General features: G+C 41.6%; 1 long non-coding RNA gene across 8 annotated transcripts in view; it reads right to left on the bottom strand.

The window, feature by feature from the left end:
- The window catches only part of LOC111271624 (uncharacterized), a 36,122-nt gene that overhangs the window by 2,209 nt on the left and 22,253 nt on the right, over positions 1-11,660 (bottom strand). For 2 of the 8 annotated variants that reach the window (XR_002686982.2, XR_015315406.1), the window contains one exon: positions 3,967-4,557. The exons of 4 other annotated variants lie outside the window; for them this stretch is intronic. This is a non-coding gene — a long non-coding RNA (uncharacterized LOC111271624). Of the gene's footprint in view, positions 1-1,684; positions 1,917-1,944; positions 2,036-3,966; positions 4,558-11,660 lie in introns of those variants that run through there. 2 more of the 8 variants (XR_015315405.1, XR_015315407.1) reach the window with 2 other exon arrangements.

Below are 11,660 nucleotides of genomic sequence, written 5' to 3'. Positions count from 1 at the left end.
TGCCAGACACAGATGTGCACAGGAGCCTGACAAAACGTGTTTCTCATATAATTTTTGGCCTTCTTACACTATCCGAATCGACTTTTCTGGAAAATGCATGCATATTTTCGCATAATATGTAAAACAAGGTTTCTCAGAGGGCGCCCAGCCTTGACGAACTTGAAAAAGAAAAGCACCTGGAATACATCACGCAAGGTTGCCAAAAAGACGTTGCGTTTCTTTGCGGACATGTTCAAATAGTTGCGTAATCCCATGGCAAGTTCTCTAGTCTTTTAAGCTACGTTTGTTTCAGCCGGAATGGAAACTAACAGATCTGCCTCAAGCAGGCTAATAAGCAAGTATAAATATTTCTTTCTTAGGCCAGTACAATAAATTCGTACATAATTTAACCATACACAAGTGATAGTTTTTTAGATTAATCTACTGTCCATCCATAAAGGGACACAATTGCCATGATCTAGGCCTCAAGAGCTTCCTAGATATGCTCCATATGGTCAATGAGTCTGGGGCCCTCGACGGAGACGGCGCCTCTATGTGCAACAATCGTTGCATAGTTTTCGCTATCCATATTAGGATCATACAACCGACAACTGTATGCTTGCACTATGGCACTCTCCGCTAAGCGAGATTACTTCCCATTCCTTCTACCGCTCCGTAATGGACATCTGCAATTAGAGAATTTTCCATCCCGACCTTTCTTCATCTAATCCCCTTCACGTTTCCCACTTTCCCTTCCACGCCCGATATCTTCATCTAGCTGCTTCGCCTTCTATACTAACACTAACGACGTTTCCGGTGGCTCATCCGCTTATTGTCACTTTCCACTTACCTAACCCACCTTACACCTGAGCCCCAAATCACCGTGAATTTTTCCTTGTGTCGTCTTCCTTGTTGTCTTTTTGCCCGCATCCCAATCGACCTACGGACAGATCCGCCCGCCTACTTTTGCCGCAAACTCCTGACCAACGAATGCAATTTAGGCTTAAGTTTATCTCGCTGGGAGTCTTCGCAGCGATCATTCTCATGAGAATCAACAACTCGCACGGCTTTTCGACCCTAAGTTTGCCCTTTTGCTAACCCATAGATACACGTATAAGAATGATGGAAATCGTACGACCATCTGCATATAAATATTATAGTTAACGGCCGACTGGTGGTAAGAGCCACCCGTGGGAATACTGAGTGATTGTTGGAATTCTACCTAAGTTCCATTCTACAGTACACAATTATAGATTTAATTCTTCTCATCGAATTAGCGCGGGCACGATGTCTTGCTGCTGTAAAACTGCCGACATTGAAGAGCTCGCATGTCGCTTGCTTGAATCACATTGCTTTGATACGTGCGATCAAACGCACTGTAAAATTACCATAGTTGTTGCTAGATTTTCACTAGAAAAAATTAAATATGTAGGTAAAAGTATATATACACTATTTCTCAAAACTTCTTCAAGCCTACAAGAAACAGCGACAGAGCTAATACATCGAAGTATACGCGTATTTTTCACTGCGGATACTTCGGATGTATTTGGAAGGTTTTTGTTACAACCTTGGTTAATTGACGATGGCACTCAAATATTATGACGTGTCATTACCGCTGCATGCGTAGATCTACAAAATTTGTTGCAGCAGATTTTCTTGGTAGGATGATGGGAGAACTGTAATTGCCGAGGACAAAGGCCGTTACCTGTTGCGCGCGAACGGCGACGTAGGTGATCTGTAAACCATCCATTGAAGACTGAGCGTTGTTGTTCCTCTCTAAAATGAAACAGATGATTACTAGAGTAGTATAGTAGGATTCGTTCGCTTGCTTAGCTTCTACCTATCCTCATATTTGTTCGCTTACGCCTAGCGCGCGACTCTGTTCCGGTCGAGTCTGCTTCTCGGTGATTCCACTACCCCGCCCACCGAACGGGAAGTTCTTCATTAGCGTTCGCCTTTACCAACCTGCCACTGTCTCCGGCTCCATCGTCCTTTTCGACTGAGTCCTTCTCTTCTTTATCCTCCTATATTTTTTAAAAGGGGTGGCGAGGTAGAGTATCGTTCGTGTTCCTAGATGGCCAACCAGCCTTTCTGGTATAATGCAGCGCGTTAGCTGTATGATATAGTAGGAGTCTAGACAATGAAGCGGAGAATGGGGATTTTTTAGTCTGTTAATAGTCATTGCGGTAGAGATAATGCCACACAAATGTGATTCCACAGGTGGTGCGCGTATCGCTGCGAAGGGTCCTTCTTTTCCATCGGTAGATAGTATCTGTGTTAGAGAAGGGTGGTACTGGTGTTTCCTGTGGGGCCAAATAGCTGCCGGGACAGAGTGCAAAGTGTCTTGTCTCAATTTCGAATTGTCTAGTGATGTATGGTAGCCTAAGTAGGAAAGTAACGGAAAGGAAAGGACTGAGATAAGAGGCCGCCGAAACCCTTCCCGAGAAGCTTCCTGCAAACGGACGACTTATTTGCGTAGCCGATGCACCGCGTTGCCGAAATACAATGCAGTTGCTACGATGCAGTTAAGGTTGAACGAGGAAGACCAAGAGAACTAGATGCTATAATTAGTGAATATTTCGCTGTTATGATAAAGGGGAAACTGATGAAAGTGTTGAAGGCAGCCACATATAAGAAAGGTTTTAGTTATATAACTTTGCCTGTGTTAGCTTATACGCTTGTCCCGTTGAAGCACATAAGCTGTCACGAGAATTAGCCTCAAGAACGGCAGTGTGATGATTTATCTATATGACTCCAAATGTCTGGTCGTCCAATAATTCAGTCACATACATAAACAACTGTAAAGCTACGTACGTCACAATATCAATATAACATAAATGAATTTTTCGCTATGTGAGTGCCCAAGGCTCTTCTCCACGCGAACACTACATGCGGGATAGAAATACTAACAAAAGCCATTGTGCGGAACCTTACAAGTACCTACAAATTACACAACAATAAACATGAACCTCACGAGAAATGTCAATTAATTTGTATAAGATCTCTCCAAGGTAAATCTATCAGTACCTATCATCCCAGAATAGACCTCTACTTCGTTGCGCTTTTAGCAAAAACCTACCTTTTAATAGAACTAAATTAACCACTTCGTGTTTCTTTTTAAAGTTTTCTCATAAAGGTCGTTCTGTCAAGACAACAATCCATGTAAAAGTAAGGCATTCATTTATAAAGTTATTAAGAAGGCTTTACGTTAAAGGGTGGTATAGCAGAGCGGTACTAAAAATTATATCGACCGCAGGGTCTTTCGCAGTATTGTCAGCGACAGTCATTTTTCTAGACACGTTACAGTCACGTGCCGTCGAAGTGCTCATCGTGAACCAAAAAATATAGAATGACCAATTCCCGCTACAATGCAAACGTTTCGGTATCATTAGGTACTTACTCCTTAATATGATAAAGATCGTTTAAAATCAATGTGCCTTAATTTAGGTCTATTTTGAAAATAGTAATAATTCGTAAAAAAGCTATAGCAGACAAGAGAGCGACGTATTTACAATGAACACTGACGTTTGTTTATGAGCACCGAACTTATTACCTGCCTATGTACACCACTCACTAGGCCTTGCCAGCCAAGGCTTCTGTTAGCCTACCCTAAAACGTTTCCTCAGTCTGTTAGCAACTTAATAAGAACTTTATTAAAAGAATAGTAAAAGTGAAATCGTGTTAGCACAGCATTTTAGATTAGCGATATCATCGGAAAACGGAGGGTATTTACGCTAAGATTTTACAGATACTTTTTGGTAGTTACACAATTTTTTTTCTTTTTTCATTTATGAATCATCGCGTAAGCTATCTCAACGAGATAAACGCAGGAGTCCTGCACGAGAAGTGACCGATGGTAAACGGTGAATAGGAGTAGGCCTATAATGTTACTGTTTAACGAACAACAAAAGGTATTACCAATTTAAACCTAACGTTTGGAAAGCGACCTAACCATCAAAACCTTAGACATGTATCGAGCAAGCTGGATTTATTCGTTCGAGATTTTTTATTCGAATCATCACACATGCCAAACTTTGATTTTCAAGTGTCGTTCTCCGATAACCGACTCCTCATACGGAAATTGTGTAGCGTCTGGCTAATCGCAGTGCCATCCTATAAGCAACTGCTAAATAACATTGTCGAGTTACCATTGTCTAGATTTTTTAGCTGAATGGCATTTATAAAAATCGATAAACACGGGATCAAGCGTTAGCCCGGGAGATGTTCGAATGCTGAGCTCCTCCCATCGATGTTCGTTCTGAAAGATGTTGCCTGAACCACTACGTTCGACGCTTAACCTAGACATTTTAACGCATAAAGGGAGACTTGGTAAAATAAACAATTAAAGGCTGCTATAGAAAGAGATAGACTTGCTAATTCTCAACTGCATCGGTGACTCCTTGGAAAAGTTGAGCCCACGAAGGTTTAATTGAAATGAAATGAAAGCAGAACTGAGTGGATGAGATGAATGGTAGCTGCTCCAAGACGTTCACCGCAACGGTCAATGGTCTCCCAAAGATCCTAAACAAAAGTCGATTAGGAATATAGAGCGGTAGTCGGCAGGTCCAATACGGTTACCTTCAATATTTATTAAAAGAAAAATACTCGCGTTTATTAAGACATCGGTGACCAGTGCTAAAAGATAAATTGATTACATTAGCTAATAGATAAACAAGGGTCAAGGCCTCTATTTTTAGAAAGTGCTCTAGCTAGCTTTCGTGCCTTCGCGAATCACCTAAAACTAGGAACTAGCCCAACGATGCGCAATTCGCCTGCCAGGAAATCCGCATGGAAGCCAGCTCAAGTATCAAAGGAAGCCACGGTACTGGAGCCTATGCTTGAGAAGCGTACATTGAGCTTATCAATTGTAGCATGAAGGATTATCTCAAGTACAGCTTTCAGTTATTTTATAAACCTCTAAATTGAGAAGTATGATTCTGCGACAAGCCAAATCAATACAATTGAACTTCAGCGCATGTCTGTCTGTACCCGTCATATACTGCATGGGATTGCTGTGAATTTCTGATACCATTTGTATAGCTTGTTAATCTTCTTCCTAAAATGTCGAAAGCTAGATCAGAATTCCGACATATGTGAGCCACAAAATAAACGTTTGTTCTCAACCGTGACGAAACATCCATCTGATTTATAGTGTAATAGTTTCAAAAATGCCTTAAGCTTAGAGTCAACATCTTTTAGAGACAGTTTATGTTCTGCCTATCATGCAGAAAAGTGAAAACTTAATATCTTATGTCACATTATCAATAAAACGATTGTTTAATATATCTATAATTTGTAAACGGTCAAATCAAATATTTCCACAAGAAAATTTCAGTCGGAATAATAGTCGGTTGCTTGCGATTTATGCACGCCTAGTAATGTGCCTTAAGAAGAAAAACGCATACAAAATTTAACAAAAGGTTATTAAAAAAAAAAAAAACTTTAAAATTTAGGTAATACCCTATATAGCTTTTAAAAGAAAAACAGCTCTTTTTTTTTTTACCAAGACTAGTTTACGGTTATCACACGCACTAGACGCCCATTGCCACTTTTAAGTTCTAGGTAGGTTTGTTATTTTTCAATTATACATATATGCAAAATGCAATGTTATATAAAAAAAATTGTTTCGATTAAAATTATATACCACTAATATAAATTTTTCGAAAGTACGTACATATATCTGGCATTATGCGGTAGTAAAGTAAGTTGAAGTGCATGGCACAAGGTTTGAGAAGAAGTATGTACTGTCTAAATAACCAGAACTAAGATTCAATTAGTTGGACCGTGTTATTGGTAACGGATAACAGATCCACACGTACAATATTTTTGGTCAAAAATCACTAAAGAGACAAGCTTAAGATACTTCATAATGGTGTTCGATTTTATCCTATTCTTGTTTATGTTACACGATATTCTTAATTTTTAGTACTTGACTTAGTAGAAATAGAATTGGCAAAACATCTTTTTGCAACATACTCACTTACTAACAGGAGATTAGCTATAACACTTGATTGTGAGGAAGAAACTCTCGACTAACTCGCAGCGTCAGTTGTTCATGGCAATACATAGACTGGATAGGAAAAGTCAGAAAGCTAGCTAGTCAGTCTGTCTATCAGCCTTCAGACTAAACCCGCTACAGTGGATGGGCTTCCGTCAACGCAAGTGTCCCAGGCAGCCCTTAGTATTCCCCGTCCGGCAGACACAATGTTCACCAGTGTTTTACCCGCGTCGTCTTATATGTACAGTTGTACGCTTTCCGGTTTCTTTTCGAGAATCAAGAGACTCACGCTGAGTGGTATATTGCTTTTTAGCTCTTTTTCTTCTGTTCTTACGCCTCTCTTTCGCCGACCCTCCACACCACTCATTCGACACCCCACAGCTTCCTGCAGCACTTGATTCGTCTAGTCGTAGCAGTACTACCCCCACCGCCTTAGTCACCTGCTGTACGCGTCCGCATAGATAACCCACGAATGCTGCGCTTCTAGTTTCTAGCTAAGTGCTGCCACCTGGCCACTGCGGTGACGATTTCGTTTAACCAGACCTTCGTATTGCAGAGAATTTAGCTTTTGTTGTTCTTTCGCCAGGCAGCCAGCGTGCTCTCCCTAGTTGCCGTGAGCCGCTACATCGGTGCCAACTGTATCAATCAGTAGGGCATATACGGTTTGTAGGAACACAACGAGGAATACGCTTCCGTGCCGCCGAATGCAGAAGCAGCAGGAGCTTCACTACTCCCGCTAGCAGAGGCAAAGGAAGTTGTTTGCATTGTTGAAAAGAATCATAGTCGACAACTTTGCTAGATATATGCCAATACCGAAATTGACTCTAGCGCATAGCGAACGCGTAGTATGCCATAAAATAGAAGTTCTTGGTTCTCCTCTTATATAAAATACAGTAGGTCTTGCGCAAAATTCACCTAGTACCTATTTGATACCTGGCGAGTGACGTGTAGCTTGGCTTTTGGATAAGCGGCGGGATGGCGAGAAAGGGGCTCAACGGTAGGATACTTTAGGAGGCGGTTGAAAGACCGACTTGTACGAGCTTTTAGGCTACGGCAAGAGGCTTATGAAGCCTTCAGTTGAAATCGCCAACGAGGGCTTGTCAATGAACACGGCTTGAAGACAGAGCAGCTCCTTTGCCTCCGTTTCTGCTTTGTGCTCAGCCTTTCCTGCTTCTGAAATGTCCTGCCTATAACGTGTTTTGAACAACCTCTACAATATATCTGTATATAGTGCTGCCCTACCTTGCCTGTATAGATTCCTTTCCAACTTCGTGCTTACTATATGTGTATGTGCGTGCACATTACTTTTAACAACATCGCCATCGTAAGACTCGTGCGTTCTAGAGATATCTTCTCAGACAGGAGAAATATTTTCTACACAATGCATGTTCTATGCAATCTATATGTATATATATAATCATTCTTCTACCTTGATCACCTCCAACCTAGCTCCTCATTTAACAGTATGGCGGGCTGAGGAAGAGGCTACTCAAAGATGTTCAAGTCTTCAGAAGCCACCCTTAATATATTGCCCTTATAATCTAATCGAAAAGCAATATTGTGAACTCGAAGTCGTGATGCTTTAGAAGACCGCTGTTTTTGATACCGGACGATCACCCTATCTGGCTAGTATTTTTCCATTAAAATAATCGTCTTTTCCCATGAGTTGAAAAAATTCACACCACAATTGAGGGTTTGTATAAAGCTAACTCCTCGAATGCATCTATCTAATTTTTGGTGATGCATTGCAAAAATAAGCTCGGCAGCAGTATGGTTCAGGCTTTCTTCACGGGCCCTCCATAATTCTTGCTACCCTCAATACATACTAGCTTCTGTGACGATGTCTACAATAGTTCCTGTTACGACCAATAATAAGCACATTATATTGGCTGCCTGTATGCGTAGCGGGTCGAAGTTTGTCCTGAGAAAAAGAAGTTACACAGAAAAAAAGAGGTTACAGTCATTACATCTAGCACCCAGCAAGACAAGTCGATGAGAAAAAATGTATAAGTTGTCTAAGGCAGAGCAACGACATTTTGCAATATGTTAGATGTGCCCCACCTATCGTTCTCTTCAAGACATGAAAGCACCCAAGATTACACGGATTTAACTCTGAAAAACATGAGGGCTAAAGCTATTGCTGAAGTCTGTCTTTTTCGATCCAGGCTTGAACGAGGCATGGCAATGGGGTTGTGTGTTGTCGTCAAGAAACTATGTTGCATGCTGTGGAAAGCTGCGTCGTACGAGACCCTTAAAAAATGTAAGATATCTGGTAGCGTTGACGGTTTATCTTTTCGTGTAAGGTCTCGTAATGTTTTGAACATGACGATAAGTTTACACTCCAATCTGCTCGGTGTTGCCACCAAACCTACTTTCTCATTCTCTTCGTTGATCCCTGCTAGTGGATGGCCCAGTTAACTCATGTTTCGCCTATTTCGGTGGTAAAATTCGGACGGGTTCTTTACTGATAGTTCCGTAAATTATCTCTGAAGTGCACACGCGCGTTTCATCTGTTCAGGACGTAGCTTATGAGAAACCCATATTTAAATTTCTCTTTCATTTTTAATATTTTCGTTACAATTTCAAAATACGTATTCCGAAGAATTCTGTATTAAACTGTGAAAGGTCTATTGCGCATGTTCTCATGCTTTTCTGAAAAACTTCTGTAACTGCACGAATTCCCTTTCCGTTTAGCGATTTGCAGTCTCTGAATTTCTGTTTTGAAGTCTAGGTCTTGAACGAACCAACAGCGAATTATTGGTTTGTTCAAGACCTAGTCACGAGTGTTTTCGCCGATCTTTGATAGACTTCACAACGCTCTGACCTTCGAGAAACATAACTAAGTACTAGAATTAATTTTATCTATATGTTTGCCTCTAAACGTATCACTCGTTGTCTGATGACACGTGGAACGTCTTTCCTAGCCGACTCTCTGTTAGTAGTTTCTCAAAACTTCCGGCTCAGTAGTTTCGTGGGCATTATTACGAAAGCCATTAGATGCACTCGCTTAACCTCGTAGTTCCCCAACCTCCAAATGTTTGTCCCTCTAATTATGTTAGCATTTTCCTCACTATATAGCTTCCCTCATAGCACCTAGCCAGCCAGCTTATAGTCGTAAATAGCCAAACACGTAATGTAAATATTTACAAAATTTTGCCTACTAACTTACTTTAAGTTTGTCAATTTTTCTAATTTGCCACAGGGCTCCGGATAAGCTAATGCATAACTGTGAAATTTACGAACATTCTAATATTAGTACAGTTACCATAGTTCATAGCTATCATTATTCATTTATTTAAGAATAAAGATGATAAATGTACGACCTCTTTACAATGCAGGGCAGGTTTCGATATTTAGCCAGTAGATAGAGCTTGCTAATTGAGACGAAATCAGAACAGGCAAAAAATAAGAACTGACTACTCGCGCACTCAGAGCAGAATGGGTTTGCTATCTGGCGGTGAGGCGGCAGGCGTAGCAGTAGTAGAAGGAATACGACTGCCTCAGCTACTTCAAGTTCATCGTCCTCGTTTGAATTAAACCTGCCTTGCACGTTACTGTTGCTCTTCCGCCTGCTGCTACTGCCTAAATGCAACTAACTCGTTTACCGAGGTACAGTAACGCTTTTTTTTTGCCTTGCGAAGGGCGAACTCGCAGAGTGAGGCGGTAGCTGCGAACGACGACGGCCAGTCGTCACGCACCGAAATCAGAGAGACAACGAGGGGGGTTCAAAGGCCATTCCGCCGTCGGCGTTGGAGCAGGGGGTCAAAAAAAAAAGGCGGAAGAGAAACCGTGTGAAATCCTCTGGGATTTCAAGCCGCAACCGAGCGATTTCTAATTGAATCTGTGTGTGCCCTCCCTTGGCCGCTCCCACGCTGTTTGGCCCGCTTACAAGCTGGGTATTGGCAGCCACACTTCAGCCTTGGCCCGTTGCCGCCATAACCCGCCCGACTGACATCTTGACACTTGCGTGCTGCTACAACTGCACACGCCTGCTTTCTAGGGGCCAGGAAATAAAACTGCGATTAATGCAGAGTGCGAAAAATCAAAATTGATTGCGCAAAATTAGGTTTCGCCTTACTCGATCCTGCTCTAACTGCTGTGTGACAATTTCCAGTTCATACGAAAACATGGGCGCTATTCGTTAAACGATAGTCTTAGTCTGCTCATTGCGGCACTTGTAGGTTGATTGATAAGCTGGTCACGACCAGTCTGTGATCGGGAGTTAATTTGTTGCTGGTTAAACCAGTTGGGTATCACAGCCCCAGAAAACGGATTACAATGTCTAAAGAACTGCTAGCATAAAATAGAGAAAATTTAGCTTAATTTTATTTCTTAATTTATAGTGTCATAAAGCGGTTTAAAATAGACAAAACTGTAGCTGGTTGGAAATGGTAAATGAATCAATAAGTTTGATAGGCACGAAAATTTGCTTAAACGACATACGTTGTTAAACGTGATGCAAATAAGGGCGTTTACTCAATGCGCAGATAAATACATGTGTGATTACAGAACGGCGAGAGTCGACAGAAACCTGATCGGGCGTCCAGTGCTCTAAACAAAGTATTAAAATTTTTTTGAACGATTCAAAAAGCCCGGGCTTCGTTTTGTCTTGCCCTAGACAAATACGCAGTAGATACTAGGCAAGTATAGTTTTACTACTAACGGTGTCGCCAAACTTTTTCTGCGGCACAAATTTCATTGAAACCTACACAAATTTGTCCGTAACGATGATTGTAACACTGCATACGTTTAGAAGCGGCACTGAATCGCTCAAACGTTATTATTGAGATTTCGCTAAAATATTGCAAAGCTACACCGTCTATGCCGATACGCGAGTACGTATCCGACTGGAAAACGTGACACAGCTTAATAAATATCCGTGCGAGAGTTTCAGGGGCATAAACCATAAAGACACGACAGCGTCGATGAATTCACACATCTAAAAAAACGGACCTTTCGTCATTACGGGAATACGGATTGCTTGACGCAAATTTGAAATCAGCAGGCTAGAACAAGCTGTTAGATAAACTGATAAAGTAGTTACCTGAATTCGCACAAGCTACACCTCGTTATGTGCACAAACAGATACTAAAATGAACAGCGCAAAGCTAATTTTTAATTGAAATTGGAGGAGAATAGCGCTGCAGCCTCATAGCCCTTAATAATTGTAATTTAAAGTGGAAAAGGCGTGGTTGCCCTTTTCTGCCTCGCTATGGTTCATTTACTATTCCGCCGCCCGCCAGTTTCGTATGCCCTTTTTGTGTCGGTCGCCGTTCCTATACTCCTTTGCGATTGTTCTGTTTTCGAACAGTTTTCTTCCTCTTCTTCACGACTGTCCTAACTTAGGGATTCAGGTCTTGAATCGCACGAGCCTGTGCTGCCTCGGTCAATCTCGACGGCCTTTTCCACCTCTTGCCCCTGCTCATTTTACTCCATCCAAATCACACAAGCTTCTTCACCCTACAATATCCCTCTTAGTCTTAATTTGCTGTGACGAACTCTGCCTGCTTCGAGGATATCGACAGGCTTCATTCACCAGCATTTGCAAAACGCTATTGCCCGCAAAATTACAGCGTGTTCCTGACGCAGTGTCCACATCATTCTAGGTTCAAGTTCACAAGTCCGCAAAAAAGTCTTCTCAGAATATGCACCGCATATCTTCGTAGTCCCTATAACAGTGCAC

This window comes from Varroa jacobsoni, unplaced genomic scaffold, assembly GCF_002532875.2.
Source record: "Varroa jacobsoni isolate VJ856 unplaced genomic scaffold, vjacob_1.0 contig00812, whole genome shotgun sequence".
Classification (NCBI taxonomy): Eukaryota; Metazoa; Arthropoda; class Arachnida; order Mesostigmata; family Varroidae; genus Varroa; species Varroa jacobsoni.
This window is presented reverse-complemented; position numbering and strand designations above follow the sequence as displayed.